Source organism: Oncorhynchus nerka, linkage group LG4, assembly GCF_034236695.1.
Source record: "Oncorhynchus nerka isolate Pitt River linkage group LG4, Oner_Uvic_2.0, whole genome shotgun sequence".
Classification (NCBI taxonomy): Eukaryota; Metazoa; Chordata; class Actinopteri; order Salmoniformes; family Salmonidae; genus Oncorhynchus; species Oncorhynchus nerka.
The window spans coordinates 94,597,299-94,615,980 of NC_088399.1; positions in this window are offsets into that span (position 1 = coordinate 94,597,299).

Sequence of the window (18,682 nt, forward strand, 5' to 3'; positions counted from 1 at the left end):
TCTTGGCAATTTCTCGCATGGAATAGCCTTCATTTCTCAGAACACGTATAAGCAACCGAGTTTCAGAAGAAATGTCTTTGTTTCTGGCCATTTTGAGCCTGTAATCAAATCCACAAATGCTGACGCTCCAGATACTCAACTAGTCTAAAGAAGGCCAGTTTTATTGCTTCTTTAATCAGGAAAACAGTTTTCAGCTGTGCTAACGTAATTGCAAAAGGGTTTTCTAATGATCAATTAGCCTTTTAAAATTATAAACTTGTATTATCTAACACAATGTGCCATTGGAACACAGGAGTGATGGTTGCTGATAATGGGCCTCTGTTCGCCTATGTAGATATTCCATAAAAAATCTGCCGTTTCCAGCCACAATAATCATTTACAACATTAACAATGTCTACACTGTATTTCTGATCAATTTGATGTTATATTAATGGACAATTATTTATTTTTTATGCTTTTCTTTCAAAAACAAGGACATTTCTAAGTGACCCCAAACGTTTGAACGGTCGTGTCGAAGCAATGAGCAGGAAGCCACGTTAAACACATGGTAAATAAACACATGGTAAATAAACACATGGTAAATAAACACATTGTAAATGAACACATGGTACATCCTCTCCTCTCTCCTCTTCTTTCCTCTCCTCTCCTCTCCTCCTCTCCTCCTCTCCTCCTCTCCTCCTCTCCTCTCCTCTCCTCTTCCCTCCTCTTCCCTCCTCTTCCCTCCTAAGAAGAAGTAGGGGTGAGGATGAGGCAGATTCAGTCTTCCTGTGACACACAAAACAAAAACACCCTAAACTCTAAATTCATATTGGTTCATATTAGTATTCATATATGGTGGTCAAAGTGTGTGTTTTGCGTTCGTGCGACCTTTGTCACTCCATCCTTGCTGTGTGTGTGTGCGTGTGCGTGTGCGTGTGCGTGTGCGTGTGCGTGTGTGTGTTTTGAACATCTTCTACATAACATTTACCAAACAGAAGATTTCTATATATAGTCTCTCTAAACTTCGACCTCTACCCTGAACTATCCCACAAACCTCTGCAACCCCACAGCCTGATGAAACAGACCAACCCCCTGTATTGTGTCCAAAATAGTACACTACTTTTGACCAGACTCCAATAGGCCCTATTCCCTATGGGCCATGGTCAAAAGTAATATAGTATATATATAGTATATAGGTAATAGTGTGTGATTTGGAACACACCCCTAGAATTTGCGAAGTAATCCTGGGAAGACAGGTTTGCTGGGCAGAGGGTGAGGTGGGCAGAGTGGCACACAAAGGCTATGTCTCAAATTGAACCCTATAGCCTTTACAGTGCACTATGAGCCAATGGTTCTGGTCTAAAGTAGTGCACTATATAGGGGATATGGTGCTGTAGGGCTCTGGTCTAAAGTAGTGCACTATATAAAGGTAGGGGGCCCTATGACTCTGGTCTAAAGTAGTGTACTATATAGGGAATAGGGTGCCCTTTGGGAGGCCTGTAAAGCCGTCCTGTTTTCCATGCCAGTCACAGATTAGTAAAAGTACAGGAGAGTGCTGACATGGTTTCCAGATTTGCCACAGCCTTAACACACACACACACACACACACACACACACACACACACACACACACACACACACACACACATTGATGAGCTGAGAAAAGTGTGGGTGTTTGATGAGCCGAGAGAGGCGTGGGGGTGTTTGATGAGCTGATGAGCTGAGAGAAGTGGGGGTGTTTGATGAGCTGATGAGCTGAGAGAGGCGTGGGTGTTTGATGAGCTGATGAGCTGATGAGCTGAGAGCTGAGAGCGTGGGTGTTTGATGAGCTGATGAGCTGACAGAGGCGTGGGGGTGTTTGATGAGCTGAGAGAGGCGTGGGTGTTTGATGAGCTGAGAGAAGCATGGGTGTTTGATGAGCTGATGAGCTGAGAGAGGCGGGGGTGTTTGATGAGCTGAGAGAGGCGGGGGTGTTTGATGAGCTGAGAGAGGCGGGGTGTTTGATGAGCTAATGAGCTGAGAGAGGCGTGGGTGTTTGATGAGCTGATGAGCTGACAGAGGCGTGGGGGTGTTTGATGAGCTGAGAGAAGCATGGGTGTTTGATGAGCTGATGAGCTGAGAGAGGCGGGGGTGTTTGATGAGCTAATGAGCTGAGAGAGGCGGGGTGTTTGATGAGCTGAGAGAGGCGGGGTGTTTGATGAGCTGAGAGAGCGGGGGTGTTTGATGAGCTGAGAGAGGCGGGGTGTTTGATGAGCTGAGAGAGGCTGTTTGATGAGCTGAGAGAGGCGGGGGTGTTTGATGAGCTGAGAGAGGCGGGGGTGTTTGATGAGCTGAGAGAGGCGGGGGTTTGATGAGGGCTGAGAGAGGCGATGGGCTGGGAGGCGGGGGTGTTTGATGAGGCTGAGAGAGGCTGTTTGATGAGCTGAGAGAGGCGGGGTGTTTGATGGGCTGAGAGAGGCGGGATGTTTGATGAGCTAATGTTTGATGGGCTGAGAGAGGCGGGGTGTTTGATGAGCTGAGAGAGGCGGGGGTGTTTGATGAGCTGAGAGAGGCGGGGTGTTTGATGTTGTGATGAGCTGAGAGAGGCGGGGGTGTTTGATGGGCTGAGAGAGGCGTGGGTGTTTGATGAGGCTGAGAGAGGCGTGGGTGTTTGATGAGCTGAGAGAGGCGGGGTGTTTGATGAGCTGAGAGAGGCGGGGGTGTTTGATGAGCTGAGAGAGGCGGGGGTGTTTGATGAGCTGAGAGAGGCGGGGTGGGGGTGTTTGATGGGCTGAGAGAGGCGTGGGTGTTTGATGAGCTGAGAGAGGCGGGGGTGTTTGATGAGCTGAGAGAGGCGGGGGTGTTTGATGAGCTGAGAGAGGCTGAGAGAGGCGGGCTGAGAGAGGCGGGGGTGTTTGATGAGCTGAGAGAGGCGGGGTGTTTGATGAGCTGAGAGAGGCGGGGGTGTTTGATGAGCTGAGAGAGGCTGAGAGAGGCGGGGGTGTTTGATGAGCTGAGAGAGGGTGTTTGATGAGCTGAGAGCTTTGATGAGCTGAGAGAGGCGTGGGTGTTTGATGAGCTGAGAGAGGCGGGGTGTTTGATGAGCTGAGAGAGGCTGAATGGGCTGAGAGAGCGTGTTTGATGGGCTGAGAGAGGCGGGGTTTGATGAGCTGAGAGAGGCGGGGGTGATGAGCTGAGAGAGGCGGGGTGTTTGATGGCGGGCTGTTTGATGAGCTGAGAGAGGCGGGGGTGTTTGATGAGCTGAGAGAGGCGGGGTGTTTGATGGGCTGAGAGGGCGTGGGTGTTTGATGAGCTGATGGGCTGAGAGAGGCGGGGTGTTTGATGAGAGCTGTTTGATGAGCTGAGAGAGGCGGGGGATGTTTGATGAGCTGAGAGAGGCGGGGTGTTTGATGAGCTGAGAGATGAGCTGAGAGGGCGGGGTGTTTGATGGGCTGAGGAGGCGTTTGGGTGTTTGATGAGCTGAGAGAGGCGGGGGTGTTTGATGAGCTGAGAGAGGCGGGGGTGTTTGATGAGCTGAGAGAGGCGGGGTGTTTGATGAGCTGAGAGAGGCGGGGTGTTTGATGAGCTGAGGCGGGGGTGTTTGATGATGGGCTGTTTGATGAGCTGAGAGGCGGGGTGTTTGATGAGCTGAGAGGCGGGTGTTTGATGAGCTGAGAGATGGGCTGAGAGGGGGTGTTTGATGGGCTGAGAGAGGCGGGGGTGTTTGATGAGCTGAGAGAGGCGGGGTGTTTGATGAGCTGAGAGAGAGCGGGGGTGTTTGATGTGAGAGAGGCGGGGGTGTTTGATGAGCTGAGAGAGGCGGGGGTGTTTGATGAGCTGAGAGAGGCGTGGGTGTTTGATGAGCTGAGAGAGGCGGGGGTGTTTGATGGGCTGAGAGAGGCGGGGGTGTTTGATGAGCTGAGAGAGGCGGGGGTGTTTGATGAGCTGAGAGAGGCTGAGCTGAGAGAGGCGGGGGTGTTTGATGAGCTGAGAGAGGAGGCGGGTGTTTGATGTTTGTTTGATGGGCTGAGAGAGGCGGGGTGTTTGATGAGCTGAGAGAGGCGGGGTGTTTGATGAGGCTGAGAGAGGCGGGGTGTTTGATGGGCTGAGAGAGGCTGAGAGCTGAGAGAGGCGGGGGTGTTTGATGAGCTGAGAGAGGCGGGGGTGTTTGATGAGCTGAGAGAGGCGGGGGTGTTTGATGAGCTGAGAGAGGCGAGAGAGGCGTGGGTGTTTGATGGGCTGAGAGAGGCGGGGTGTTTGATGGGCTGAGAGAGGCGGGGGTGTTTGATGAGCTGAGAGAGGCGGGGGTGTTTGATGGGCTGAGAGGCGGGGGCTGAGAGAGGCGGGTGTTTGATGAGCTGAGAGAGGCGGGGGTGTTTGATGGGCTGAGAGAGGCGGGGTGTTTGATGAGCTGATGGGCTGAGAGAGGCGGGGATGAGCTGTGTTGATGGGCTGAGAGAGGCGGGGTGTTTGATGGGCTGAGAGGCTGAGAGCGGGGGTGTTTGATGGCTGAGAGAGGCGGGGTGTTGATGAGCTGAGAGAGGCGGGGGTGTTTGATGAGCTGAGAGAGGCGGGGGTGTTTGATGAGCTGAGAGCTGAGAGCGGGGTGTTTGATGGGCTGAGAGAGGCGTGGGTGTTTGATGGGCTGAGAGAGGCGGGGGTGTTTGATGAGCTGAGAGAGGCGGGGGTGTTTGATGAGCTGAGAGAGGCGGGGTGTTTGATGGCTGAGAGAGGCTGTTTGATGGGCTGTTTGATGGGCTGAGAGAGGCGGGGTGTTTGATGAGCTGAGAGAGGCGGGGGTGTTTGATGAGCTGAGAGAGCGGGGTGTTTGATGAGCTGAAGAGGCGGGGTGTTTGATGGGCTGAGAGAGGCGGGGGTGTTTGATGGGCTGAGAGAGGCGGGGTGTTTGATGAGCTGAGAGAGCGGGGGTGTTTGATGTGTTTGATGAGCGCGGATGAGAGAGAGGCTGTTTGATGAGCTGAGAGAGGCGGGGGTGTTTGATGGGCTGAGAGAGAGCGGGTGTTTGATGGGCTGAGAGAGGCGGGGTGTTTGATGAGCTGAGGAGCTGAGAGAGGCGTTGTGATGAGCTGAGAGAGGCGGGGTGTTTGATGAGCTGAGAGAGGCGGGGGTGTTTGATGAGCTGAGAGAGCGTGGGTGTTTGATGTGAGAGAGGCGGGGTGTTTGATGGGCTGAGAGAGGCGTGGGGTGTTTGATGAGCTGAGGCGGGGGTGTTTGATGAGCTGAGAGATGAGCTGAGAGAGGCGGGTGTTTGATGGGCTGAGAGATGGCGGGGGGGTGTTTGATGGGCTGAGAGAGGCGGGGGTGTTTGATGAGCTGAGGAGGCGGGTGTTTGATGGGCTGAGAGAGGCGGGGTGTTTGATGAGCTGGAGAGAGGCGGGGGTGTTTGATGAGCTGAGAGAGGCGGGGGTGTTTGATGGGCTGAGAGATGAGCTGAGAGAGGCGGGGTGGATGGGAGAGAGGCGGGGTTTGATGGGCTGAGAGAGGTGGGGGTGTTTGATGAGCTGAGAGAGTGGGGGTGTTTGATGGGCTGAGAGAGGCGGGGGGTGTTTGATGGGCTGAGAGAGGCGGGGGTGTTTGATGAGCTGAGAGAGAGCGCGGGGTGTTTGATGGGCTGAGAGAGGGTGTTTGATGGGCTGAGAGAGGCGTGGGTGTTTGATGAGCTGAGAGGGGGCTGAGAGAGGGGGTGTTTGATGGGCTGAGAGAGTGGGGTGTTTGATGGGCTGATGAGCTGAGAGGGTGTTTGATGGGCTGAGAGAGGGGGGTGTTTGATGGGCTGAGAGAGGTGGGGATGTGTTTGATGAGCTGAGAGAGTTGGGGTGTTTGATGGGCTGAGAGTGGTGGGTGTTTGATGATGAGCTGAGAGAGAATGGGCTGTTTGATGAGAGAGAGTGGGGGTGTTTGATGGGCTGAGAGAGGCGTGGGTGTTTGATGGGCTGAGAGAGGCGTGGGTGTTTGATGGGCTGATGAGCTGAGAGAGACGCGGGTGTTTGATGGGCTGAGAGAAGTGGGGGTGTTTGATGAGCTGAGAGAAGTGGGGGTTTTGATGGGCTGAGAGAAGTGGGGGTGTTTGATGAGCTGAGAGAAGTGATGAGCTGAGAGAGAGTGGGGGTGTTTGATGAGCTGAGAGAAGTGGGGTGTTTGATGGGCTGAGAGAAGTGGGGGTGTTTGATGAGCTGAGAGAAGTGGGGTGTTTGATGAGCTGAGAGAAGTGGGGGTGTTTGATGAGCTGAGAGATGAGCTGAGAGAAGTGGGGGTTTTGATGAGCTGAGAGAAGTGGGGTGTTTGATGAGCTGAGAGAAGTGGGGGTGTTTGATGAGCTGAGAGAAGTGGGGGTGTTTGATGAGCTGAGAGAAGTGGGGGTGTTTGATGAGCTGAGAGAAGTGGGGGTGTTTGATGAGCTGAGAGAAGTGGGGGTGTTTGATGAGCTGAGAGAAGTGGGGGTGTTTGATGAGCTGAGAGAAGTGGGGGTGTTTGATGAGCTGAGAGAAGTGGGGGTGTTTGATGAGCTGAGAGAAGTGGGGGTGTTTGATGAGCTGTTGTTTGATGAGCTGAGAGAAGTGGGGGTGTTTGATGAGCTGAGAGAAGTGGGGGTGTTTGATGGGGGTGTTTGATGAGCTGAGAGAAGTGGGGGTGTTTGATGAGCTGAGGAAGTGGGGGTGTTTGATGAGCTGAGAGAAGTGGGGGTGTTTGATGAGCTGAGAGAAGTGGGGGTGTTTGAGAAGTGGGGGTGTTTGATGAGCTGAAAGTGGGGGTGTTTGATGAGCTGAGAGAAGTGGGGGTGTTTGATGAGCTGAGAGAAGTGGGGGTGTTTGATGAGCTGAGAGAAGTGGGGTGTTTGATGAGCTGAGAGAAGGGGAAGTGTTTTGATGAGCTGAGAGAAGTGGGGGTGTTTGATGAGCTGAGAGAAGTGGGGGTGTTTGATGAGCTGAGAGAAGTGGGGGTGTTTGATGAGCTGAGAGAAGAAGTGTTTGATGAGCTGAGAGAAGTGGGGGTGTTTGATGAGCTGAGAGAAGTGAGGAGAAGTGTGTTTGATGAGCTGAGAGAAGTGGGGGTGTTTGATGAGCTGAGAGAAGTGGGGGTGTTTGATGAGCTGAGAGAAGTGGGGGTGTTTGATGAGCTGAGAGAAGTGGGGGTGTTTGATGAGCTGAGAGAAGTGGGGGTGTTTGATGAGCTGAGAGAAGTGGGGGTGTTTGATGAGCTGAGAGAAGTGGGGGTGTTTGATGAGCTGAGAGAAGCTGAGAGAAGTGGGGGTGTTTGATGAGCTGAGAGAAGTGGGGTGTTTGAGAGCTGAGAGAAGTGGGGGTGTTTGATGAGCTGATGAGCTGAAGTGGGGGTGTTTGATGAGCTGAGAGAAGTGGGGGTGTTTGATGAGCTGAGAGAAGTGGGGGTGTTTGATGAGCTGAGAGAGAGAAGTGGGGGTGTTTGATGAGCTGAGAGAAGTGGGGGTGTTTGATGAGCTGAGAGAAGTGGGGTGTTTGATGAGGGAGAAGTGTTTGATGAGCTGAGAGAAGTGGGGTGTTTGGGAGCTGAGAGAAGTGGGGGTGTTTGATGAGCTGAGAGGTGGGGGTGTTTGATGAGCTGAGAGTGGGGGTGTTTGAAGTGGGGGTGTTTGATGAGCTGAGAGAAGTGGGGGTGTTTGATGAGCTGAGAGAAGTGGGGGTGTTTGATGAGCTGAGAGAAGTGGGGGTGTTTGATGAGCTGATGAGTGGGGGTGTTTGATGAGCTGAGAAGTGGGGGTGGAAGTGGGGGTGTTTGATGAGCTGGAGAAGTGGGGGTTTGATGAGCTGAGAGAAGTGAGCTGAAGAAGTGGGGGTGTTTGATGAGCTGAGAGAAGTGGGGGTGTTTGATGAGCTGAGAGAAGTGGGGGTGTTTGATGAGCTGACAGAGAAGTGGGGGGTGTTTGATGAGCTGAGAGAAGTGGGGGTGTTTGATGAGCTGAGAGAAGTGGGGGTGTTTGATGAGCTGACAGAGAAGTGGGGGTGTTTGATGAGCTGACAGAGAAGTGGGGGTGTTTGATGAGCTGAGAGAAGTGGGGGTGTTTGATGTGGGGTGGGGTGTTTGATGAGCTGAGAGAGAAGTGAGAGGGGGGGTGTTTGATGAGCTGAGAGAAGTGGGGGTGTTTGATGAGCTGAGAGAAGTGGGGGTGTTTGATGAGCTGAGAGAAGTGGGGGTGTTTGATGAGCTGAGAGAAGTGGGGTGTTTGATGAGCTGAGAGAAGTGGGGGTGTTTGATGAGCTGAGAGAAGTGGGGGTGTTTGATGAGCTGGGGTGTGTTTGATGAGCTGAGAGAAGATGAGTGGGGGTGTTTGATGAGCTGAGAGAAGTGGGGGTGTTTGATGAGCTGAGAGAAGTGACAGTTTGATGAGCTGAGAAGTGGGGGTGTTTGATGAGCTGAGAGAGAGCTGAGTGGGGGTGTTTGATGAGCTGAGAGAAGATGAGCTGAGAGAAGAAGCTGGGGGGGGTGTTTGATGAGCTGAGAGAAGTGGGGGTGTTTGATGAGCTGAGAGAAGTGGGGGTGTTTGATGAGCTGAGAGAAGTGGGGGTGTTTGATGAGCTGAGAGAAGTGGGGGTGTTTGATGAGCTGAGAGAAGTGGGGGTGTTTGATGAGCTGAGAGAAGTGGGGGTGTTTGATGAGCTGAGCTGTTTGATGAGCTGAGAGAAGTGGGGGTGTTTGATGAGCTGACAGAGGGGGTGTTTGATGAGCTGAGAGAAGGGGGGTGTTTGATGAGCTGACAGAGAAGTGGGGGTGTTTGATGAGCTGAGAGAAGTGGGGGTGTTTGATGAGCTGAGAGAAGTGGGGGTGTTTGATGAGCTGACAGAGAAGTGGGGGTGTTTGATGAGCTGAGAGAAGTGGGGGTGTTTGATGAGCTGAGAGAAGTGGGGGTGTTTGATGAGCTGAGAGAAGTGGGGGTGTTTGATGAGCTGAGAGAAGTGGGGGTGTTTGATGAGCTGAGAGAAGTGGGGGTGTTTGATGAGCTGAGAGAAGTGGGGGTGTTTGATGAGCTGAGAGAAGTGGGGGTGTTTGATGAGCTGAGAGAAGTGGGGGTGTTTGATGAGCAGGATACGGCAGATCCTCACAAACACAAATACAAACACACTCATAAAGAAAGACAGACAGAATCTACAACAATTAAATTCTCCCCAAGAGAACTGGAGTTCAATCTATTTCATTGGTTGATACCTGAGGGGAATCACACTCACACACGTACACACAAACACACGCACACACACACGTACACACGTACACATACACACACACACACACACACACACACACACACACGTACACACAAACACACGCACACACACACGTACACACGTACACATACACACACACACACACACACACACACATACACACACACACACACACACACACACACACACACACACATACACACATACACACACACAAACACACGCACACACACACATACACACATACACACACACACAAACACACGCACACACACACATACACACAAACACACACACACACACACACACACAAACACACATACACACACACAAACACACGCACACACACACAACACACACACACACACACACACATACACACACACACACACACACACACACACACACACACACACACACACAACAAACACATCCGCTGGATACGTGAGCGCAATAGGAAATCCACAATGGTTGTCATGGAACCCACATAGCAACCGGGATAGTGGCGGGAGAGGGGTTGGGGGAGAGAGAGGGGGGAGAGGGGTGGGAGAGAGAGGGGGTGGGAGAGAGAGGGGGTGGGAGTGAAGGGAGGGTGGGAGGGTGGGAGAGAGGAGGGTGGGAGAGAGAGGGGGTGGGAGAGAGAGGGGTGGGAGAGAGGGGAGGGTGGGAGAGAAGGGAGGGTGGGAGAGAGGGAGGGTGGGAGAGAGAGGGGGATGAGAGAGGGGTGGGAGAGAGAGGAGGGTGGGAGAGAGAGGGGGTGGGAGAGAGGGGGGAGGGGGGAGGGGGTGGGAGAGAAGGGAGGGTGGGAGAGAGGGGAGGGTGGGAGAGAGAGGGGGATGAGAGAGGGGGTGGGAGAGAGAGGAGGGTGGGAGAGAGAGGGGGTGGGAGAGAGAGGGGGTGGGAGAGAGAGGGGGTGGGAGTGAAGGGAGGGTGGGAGGGTGGGAGAGAGGAGGGTGGGAGAGAGAGGGGGTGGGAGAGAGGGGGGGGAGAGGGGAGGGTGGGAGAGAGAGGAGGGTGGGAGAGAGAGAGGGTGGGAGAGAGGGGAGGGTGGGAGAGAGGGGAGGACAGAGGGAGGAGAGGACGGATGGAGAAGAGGAGAGAGGGAACACGTGACTGTGCTTGTGTTCTTGTCATGCAAATATTGATTAGAGAAAGAGAGGGCGGAGGGAGAGAGGCAGGGACTGTCACACCCCAGAGCTCATCTCTGGGTAAAGGAAGCTCCTGTGACCTTTTGGGGCAAAATAGAAAGTGTGTGTGTGTGTGTGTGTGTGTGCTGTCGTGTGTGTGTGTGTGTGTGTGTGTGTGTGTGTGTGTGTGTGTGTGTGTGTGTGTGTGTGTGTGTGTGTGTGTGTGTTCATGTGTGACATTTTTTGCATGTCTGCAAAGCTTAGAGAGATGCAGAACTCTGAGATGATGTGATAAACATACATCAATAATATATTCCAACTGGTATATCCAATATGGCCGTTGCTCAAGCACCCATTGGGGAACATCTGTTTGGCTCATTCTAGTGGTGCTGAGCGCAGGCAGAGCACTACATGGGTTATTGATGCTGAAGGTCTTATTTTAGCAACTACGCGCAGCGACAGGGATTTCAGCATCAGCAGGCAAACATTCTCTACTAACACACAGACACACACACACACGTATGAACTATGAACGCATACACACACACACACACACACACACACACACGAACTATGAAAGCACACACACGCACGCACACACGCACTCACACACACACACACATACACATTTGAACTATGAACGCATACACACACACACACACACATATTAAATACCTAGGATAGGATAAAGTAATCCCTCTCACCCCCCCCCCCCCCCCCCCTTAAAATATTTAGATGCGCTACTGTTCCACTGGATGTCATAAGGTGAATGCACCAATTTGTAAGTCGCTCTGGATAAGAGCGTCTGCTAAATGACTTAAATGTAAATGTAAATGTAATTAACTATGAACGCATACACACACACTCACCCACGGTGATTTACACGTGAAGACACAGGCACACTTACATGAATAGTTCAGTCTGCTTCAAAACGTGCAAACCAACCGGCACCCATCCCCCACTCTCCCTGTTTCCTGTTTTACTCTTACTCCCTACTCCCCTCATCCACAATCAGAGCAGGCATGGAGGGAGAGAGAGAGAGAGACGAGAGAAGAGAGAGAGAGAGAGAGAGAGAGGGGGAGAGAGGGAGAGAGAGACGAGAGAGAGAGAGAGAGAGAGACGAGAGAAGAGAGAGATAGAGAGAGAGATGTGGGGGCTGGAGGGAGAGAGAGAGAGAGAGCGAGATAGAGAGAGAGAGAGATGTGGGGTTTGGAGGGAGAGAGAGAGACAGAGATAGAGAGAGAGAGACAGAGAGAGACAGAGAGAGAGAGATGTGGGGGTTGGAGGGAGAGAGAGAGAGAGAGACAGAGAGAGACAGAGAGATGTGGGGGTTGGAGAGAGAGAGAGAGAGAGAGAGAGAGACAGAGAGATGTGGGGGTTGGAGAGAGAGAGAGAGAGAGAGAGAGAGAGAGAGAGAGAGAGAGATGGGGGTTGGAGGGAGAGACAGAGAGAGAGAGAGATATGTGGGGGTTGGAGGGAGAGAGGGTTAGTTAGTTAGTTAGTTAGTTAGTTAGTTAGTTAGTTAGTTAGTTAGTTAGTTAGTTAGTTAGTTAGTTAGAAAATGGGTTCGTTAGTTGGTTGGTTAGCTAGTTAGAAAATTGGTTAGTTAGCACCGCACTTTGTCACTCCATCCTTGCTGTGTGTGTGTGTGTGTGTGTGTGTGTGTGTGTGTGTGTGTGTGTGTGTGTGTGTGTGTGTACAGATACTGGATCAGACCCTTCAGTGCTTTCAGTGTGTGTTTGTTGTCATAACGACAACGGCAGATAATCCTTCAATGTAATCCTAATGATAAATAATATAAAATAATTAAACAACACCGTTTATTAGTTTGAAAGTAAGTACTTTCCATTTTTTAATGGTTTTAAATTCCTCTGGGTATTACTTTCCAATGTGCTCATCTCTCTGTCTCTCCTGCATAACTATTAGCAAGAGGCCTAGAGGCCTATAGAGGATTGGCCTATAGAGGATTGGCCTATAGAGGATTGGCCTATAGAGGAATGGCCTATAGAGGATTGGCCTATAGGGAATGGCCTATAGAGGAATGGCCTATAGAGGAATGGCCTATAGAGGAGAGCCCTATAGGGAATGGCCTATAGAGGATTGGCCTATAGAGGAATGGCCTATAGAGGAATGGCCTATAGAGGAATGGCCTATAGAGGAGAGCCCTATAGGGAATGGCCTATAGAGGAGAGCCCTATAGGGAATGGCCTATAGAGGAGAGGCCTATAGGGAATGGCCTATAGAGGAGAGCCCTATAGGGAATGGCCTATAGAGGAATGGCCTATAGAGGAATGGCCTATAGGGAATGGCCTATAGAGGAATGTCCTACAGAGGAATGGCCTACAGAGGAATGGCCTATAGAGGAATGGCCTATAGAGGAATGGCCTATAGGGAATGGCCTACAGAGGAATGTCCTACAGAGGAATGGCCTATAGAGGAATGGCCTACAGAGGAATGGCCTATAGAGGAATGGCCTATAGAGGAATGGCCTATAGAGGAATGGCCTACAGAGGCATGGCCTATAGAGGAATGGCCTATAGAGGAGAGCCCTATAGGGAATGGCCTATAGAGGAATGGCCTACAGAGGAATGGCCTACAGAGGAATGGCCAATAGAGGAATGGCCTATAGAGGAATGGCCTACAGAGGAATGGCCAATAGAGGAATGGCCTATAGAGGAGAGGTCTATAGGGAATGGCCTATGGTTTTAAATTACTCTGGGTATTACTTTCCAATGTGCTCATCTCTCTGTCTCTCCTGCATAACTATTAGCAAGAGGCCTAGAGGCCTATAGAGGATTGGCCTTTAGAGGAATGGCCTATAGAGGAATGGCCTATAGAGGAGAGCCCTATAGGGAATGGCCTATAGAGGAATGGCCTATAGAGGAATGGCCTATAGAGGATTGGCCTATAGAGGAATGGCCTATAGAGGAGAGCCCTATAGGGAATGGCCTATAGAGGATTGGCCTACAGAGGAATGGCCTACAGAGGAATGGCCTACAGAGGAATGGCCTATAGAGGAATGGCCTATAGAGGAATGGCCTATAGAGGAATGACCTATAGAGGAATGGCCTATAGAGGAATGGCCTATAGAGGAATGACCTATAGAGGAATGGCCTATAGAGGAATGGCCTACAGAGGAATGGCCTATAGAGGAATGGCCTACAGAGGAATGGCCGACAGAGGATTGGCCTTTAGAGGAATGGCCAATAGAGGAATGGCCTATAGAGGAATGACCTATAGAGGAATGACCTATAGAAGAATGGCTAGTGATGTGTAGCCGAAGTACAAAGCTAAATATTAGGGACATCGGCTCAATTTTTACCTGTGAAAGTGCAAGAATAAAAAGTGAACAGATTATGAAATGGCAGATCTCAAAGCTCCACTATTGATTAGGCCAAGGACTACTTTTTCTTTTTAGACAATAACATTTATTCTACCTGGGCTACAACAACACAGTGGATTGAGGAGGACACAATTATTGTCTATTGGCTGTAAACCGCAGTGATGTGATGCTAATTTGAATAATCGCTCAAACATCCTGTTTTTGTTTCATGTGGACATAACTGCCTAGGTCTGATCAATGCAACCATTTGGATCAGTTTGGTCCTGTGGACATAACTGCCTAGGTCTGATCAATGCAACAATTTGGATCAGTTTGGTCCTGTGGACATAACTGCCTCGGTCTGATCAATGCAACCATTTGGATCAGTTTGGTCCTGTGGACATAACTGCCTAGGTCTGATCAATGCAACCATTTGGATCAGTTTGGTCCTGTGGACATAACTGCCTCGGTCTGATCAATGCAACCATCTGGATCAGTTTGGTCCTATTCTCAACAGTTTAAAAGGTCCAGGAAGGTACATTAGCACACTACTCACGTGCTGTATTTTGTCAGGATGTAGACCCGTGTTAAGATAGACCTACTGTAGGAAAATACAGGCTTCTCCTTTCCAACTCCCCTCCTACTGTAGGGAAATACAGGCTTCTCCTTTCCAACTCCCCTCCTACTGTAGGAAAATACAGGCTTCTCCTTTCCAACTCCCCTCCTACTGTAGGAAAATACAGGCTTCTCCTTTCCAACTCCCCTCCTACTGTAGGAAAATACAGGCTTCTCCTTTCCAACTCCCCTCCCGTCAACGCTGTGGCCTACTTTACATTCAGCAAGCAAGAGTAAGAGTGCATCTCTCGTCCAATAGGCATGCAAGAGTAAGAGTGCATCTCTCGTCCAATAGGCAAGCAAGAGTAAGAGTGCATCTCTCGTCCAATAGGCAAGCAAGAGTAAGAGTGCATCTCTCCTCCAATAGGCAAGCAAGAGTAAGAGTGCATCTCTCGTCCAATAGGCAAGCAAGAGTAAGAGTGCATCTCTCCTCCAATAGGCAAGCAAGAGTAAGAGTGCATCTCTCCTCCAATAGGCAAGCAAGAGTAAGAGTGCATCTCTCCTCCAATAGGCAAGCAAGAGTAAGCGTGCATCTCTCCTCCAATAGGCAAGCAAGAGTAAGAGTGCATCTCTCCTCCAATAGGCAAGCAAGAGTAAGAGTGCATCTCTCGTCCAATAGGCAAGCAAGAGTAAGCGTGCATCTCTCCTCCAATAGGCAAGCAAGAGTAAGAGTGCATCTCTCGTCCAAAAGGCAAGCAAGAGTAAGCGTGCATCTCTCGTCCAATAGGCAAGCAAGAGTAAGCGTGCATCTCTCGTCCAATAGGCAAGCAAGAGTAAGCGTGCATCTCTCGTCCAATAGGCAAGCAAGAGTAAGCGTGCATCTCTCGTCCAATAGGCAAGCAAGAGTAAGCGTGCATCTCTCGTCCAATAGGCATGCAAGAGTAAGCGTGCATCTCTCTTCCAATAGGCAAGCAAGAGTAAGCGTGCATCTCTCGTCCAATAGGCAAGCAAGAGTAAGCGTGCATCTCTCGTCCAATAGGCAAGCAAGAGTAAGAGTGCATCTCTCGTCCAATAGGCAAGCAAGAGTAAGCGTGCATCTCTCGTCCAATAGGCAAGCAAGAGTAAGCGTGCATCTCTCGTCCAATAGGCAAGCAAGAGTAAGCGTGCATCTCTCGTCCAATAGGCAAGCAAGAGTAAGAGTGCATCTCTCGTCCAATAGGCAAGCAAGAGTAAGAGTGCATTTCTCGTCCAATAGGCAAGCAAGAGTAAGAGTGCATCTCTCGTCCAATAGACAAGCAAGAGTAAGAGTGCATCTCTCGTCCAATAGGCATGCAAGAGTAAGAGTGCATCTCTCGTCCAATGGGCAAGCAAGAGTAAGAGTGCATCTCTCGTCCAATAGGCAAGCAAGAGTAAGCGTGCATCTCTCGTCCGATAGGCAAGCAAGAGTAAGAGTGCATCTCTCCTCCGATAGGCAAGCAAGAGTAAGCGTGCATCTCTCGTCCAATAGGCAAGCAAGAGTAAGAGTGCATCTCTCATCCAATAGGCAAGCAAGAGTAAGCGTGCATCTCTCGTCCAATAGGCAAGCAAGAGTATGCGTGCATCTCTCGTCCCAAAAGGCAAGCAAGAGTATGCGTGCATCTCTCGTCCAATAGGCAAGCAAGCGTATGCGTGCATCTCTTGTCCAATAGGCTGTTAGGTCAAAATAAGTTTCCAACAAGCTCTTGTAATCTGGCTTTTCCTGGGACTTCTTGAGATTTTATTTTTATAACCTTTATTAAACCAGGCAAGTCAGTTGAGAACAAATTATTACTTTCAATGACGGCCTAGGAACAGACTGCCTATTAAGGGGCAGAACGACAGATTTGTACCTTGTCAGCTCGGGGATTTGAACTTGCAGCCTTCCGGTTACTAGTCCAACGCTCTAACCACTAGGCTACCCTGCCGCACTATATTTAGGAGGGATAGCCGTGGCAGTGGGGAGGCCAGGTGCGTAATTGCGAAACAGAACAAAGCCTATAGCCTAAGTAGAAGCTTATGCATATTATATTAAACCATAATTCAAAAGCTCAATGTTAGGCTTAATACTGCAGTGAATCCACTACATGACCAAAAGTATGTGGACACGAGCACAAAAGTATGTGCTCGTCGAACATCGAATTCCCGAAATCATGGGCAGAAGAGCCTCCACTCTTCTGGGAAGGCTTTCCACTAGACGTTGGAACATTGCAGCAGGGACTTGCTTCCATTCAGCCACAAGAGCATTAGTGAGGTCTGGCACTGATGTTGGACGATTAGGCCTGGCTTGCAGTCGGCGTTCCAATTCATCCCAAGGGTGTTCGATGGGGTTGAGGTCAGGGCTCTGTGCAGGCCACTCAAGTTCTTCCACACCGATATCGATAAACCATTTCTGTATGGTACTCGCTTTGTGCACAGGGGCAATGTCATGCTGAAACAGGAAAGGGCCTTCCCCAAACTGTTACCACAACGTTGGAAGCATAGAATAGTTGTGAATGGCATTGTTATGCTGTAGCGTTTTTCACTGCTCCAATGGCAGCGAATTTAACACCACTCCAGCTGACGCTTGGCTACAGTTACTGTGCTGACGTTGCTTCCAGAGGCAGTTTGGAACTCGGTAGTGATTGTTGCAACCCAAGTACAGACCATTTTTACGCGCTTCAGCACTCGGCAGTCCCTTTCTGTGAGCTTGTGTGGCCTACCACTTCACAGCTGAGCCGTTGTTGCTCCTAGACGTTTCCACTTCACAATAACAGCACTTACAATTGACCGGTGCAGCTCTAGCAGGACAGCAATATGACAACTGACCTGTTGGAAAGGTGGCATCCTATGATGGTGCCACGTTGAAAGTTACTGAGCTTTTCAGTAAGGTCATTCTACTGTCAATGTTTGTCTATGGAGATTGCATGGCTGTGTGCTTGATTTTATACACCTGTCAGCAATGGGTGTGACTGAAAGAGCTGAATCCACTCATTTGAAGGGGTGTCAACATACATATATTGTTGCGGGGATTTGCTTCCATGGTGTATATCCAGTTTGATTTAAGCAGTTAAATAATCCAAGTTTATCAGTTAACTAAACCCTAGGTAGATACACGATGTGCCTTCCTGTTTCGAGTCCCCGGCTACGCATCTGGAAAAGCTACCATACGTTTTAGCATTTATCTAGGGTCAAGAAATCCTAGCTAGGATACGACAACACAATGGATAGAAAAATGCTACTATTGTTTTCAAGTGAGTACAAAACTGTAGTCTAGGCTGTAAACTGCCTTGAATAGCATTTGAATAACTGCTCAAAAGCCTGGCGTTTTGAATGCATCCCGGTATTCATTTAGAAAAGACTGCATCTGGCCTGATTGGGCCACCATTTGGATCGATTATGGAGGTTTTCTCTGCAGTTTGGTCTCCACATTAGCAGGACAGTAATATGTTGTATTTTTGTCAGGATGTTTCGGGCTAACAGACACATGCTAATGCAGAGATTTCTAGTGGCACACATTTGAAGTACGATAATGCTCGAGCACAGAGGAAGTTGTATCCATAGTTTCTGCGTTTGTCTTCCGTTTTTTTTAAAGCGTTCGAAAATTAGGTGGATATTCTCAGAATGTGGCACTGATGTTTAACTTCTCTAGGGTAGGGTGCAGCATTTGGAATTTTGGATGAAAAGCGTGCCCAAATTAAACTGCCTTCTACTCAGGCACAGAAGATAGGATATGCATATATATTTGGATAGAAAACACTCTAAAGTTTCCAAAACTGTTAAAATAGTGTCTGTGAGTATAACAGAACTGATTTGGCAGGCGAAAACCTGAGAAAAATCCATTCAGGAAGTAGGATTTTTTTTGTGTAGTTTTCTATTCAATGCAATTACAGTATCCGTTGACTTAGGACTCAAATTGCTGTTCCTATGTCTTCCACTAGATGTTAACAGTCTTTAGAAATTGTTTCAGGCTTGTAATTCTGAAAAATGAGGGAGTAAGAGCAGTCTGAATGAGTGGACCCTGCCGTGTCACAGAGCTTTTTCATGCGCGAGACCGAGAGAGTGCCTTTCTTGTTTACCTTGTATATTGACAACTTTATTGTCTGGTTGAAATATTATCGATTATTTTGGCTAAAAACAACCTGAGGATTGAATATAAATATCGTTTGACATGTTTCTATGAACTTTATGGATACAATTTGGATTTTTTTGGTCTGCCTGTTGTGACTGCGTTTGAGCCTGTGGATTACTGAGGTTTTCGGATATAAAGAGAGACTTTATTGAACAAAATGAACATTTATTTAATAAATGAATGTCTTCTGAGTGCAACCATATGAAGAACATCAAAGGTAAGTGATTAATTTTATCTCTATTTCTGACTTGTGTAACTCTTCTACTTGGCTGGTTACTGTTGTAATGATTTGTCTGCTGGGCGATGTTCTCAAATAATAATAAGGTATGCTTTCGCCGTAAAGCAGTTTAGAAATCTGACACCGTGGTTGGATTCA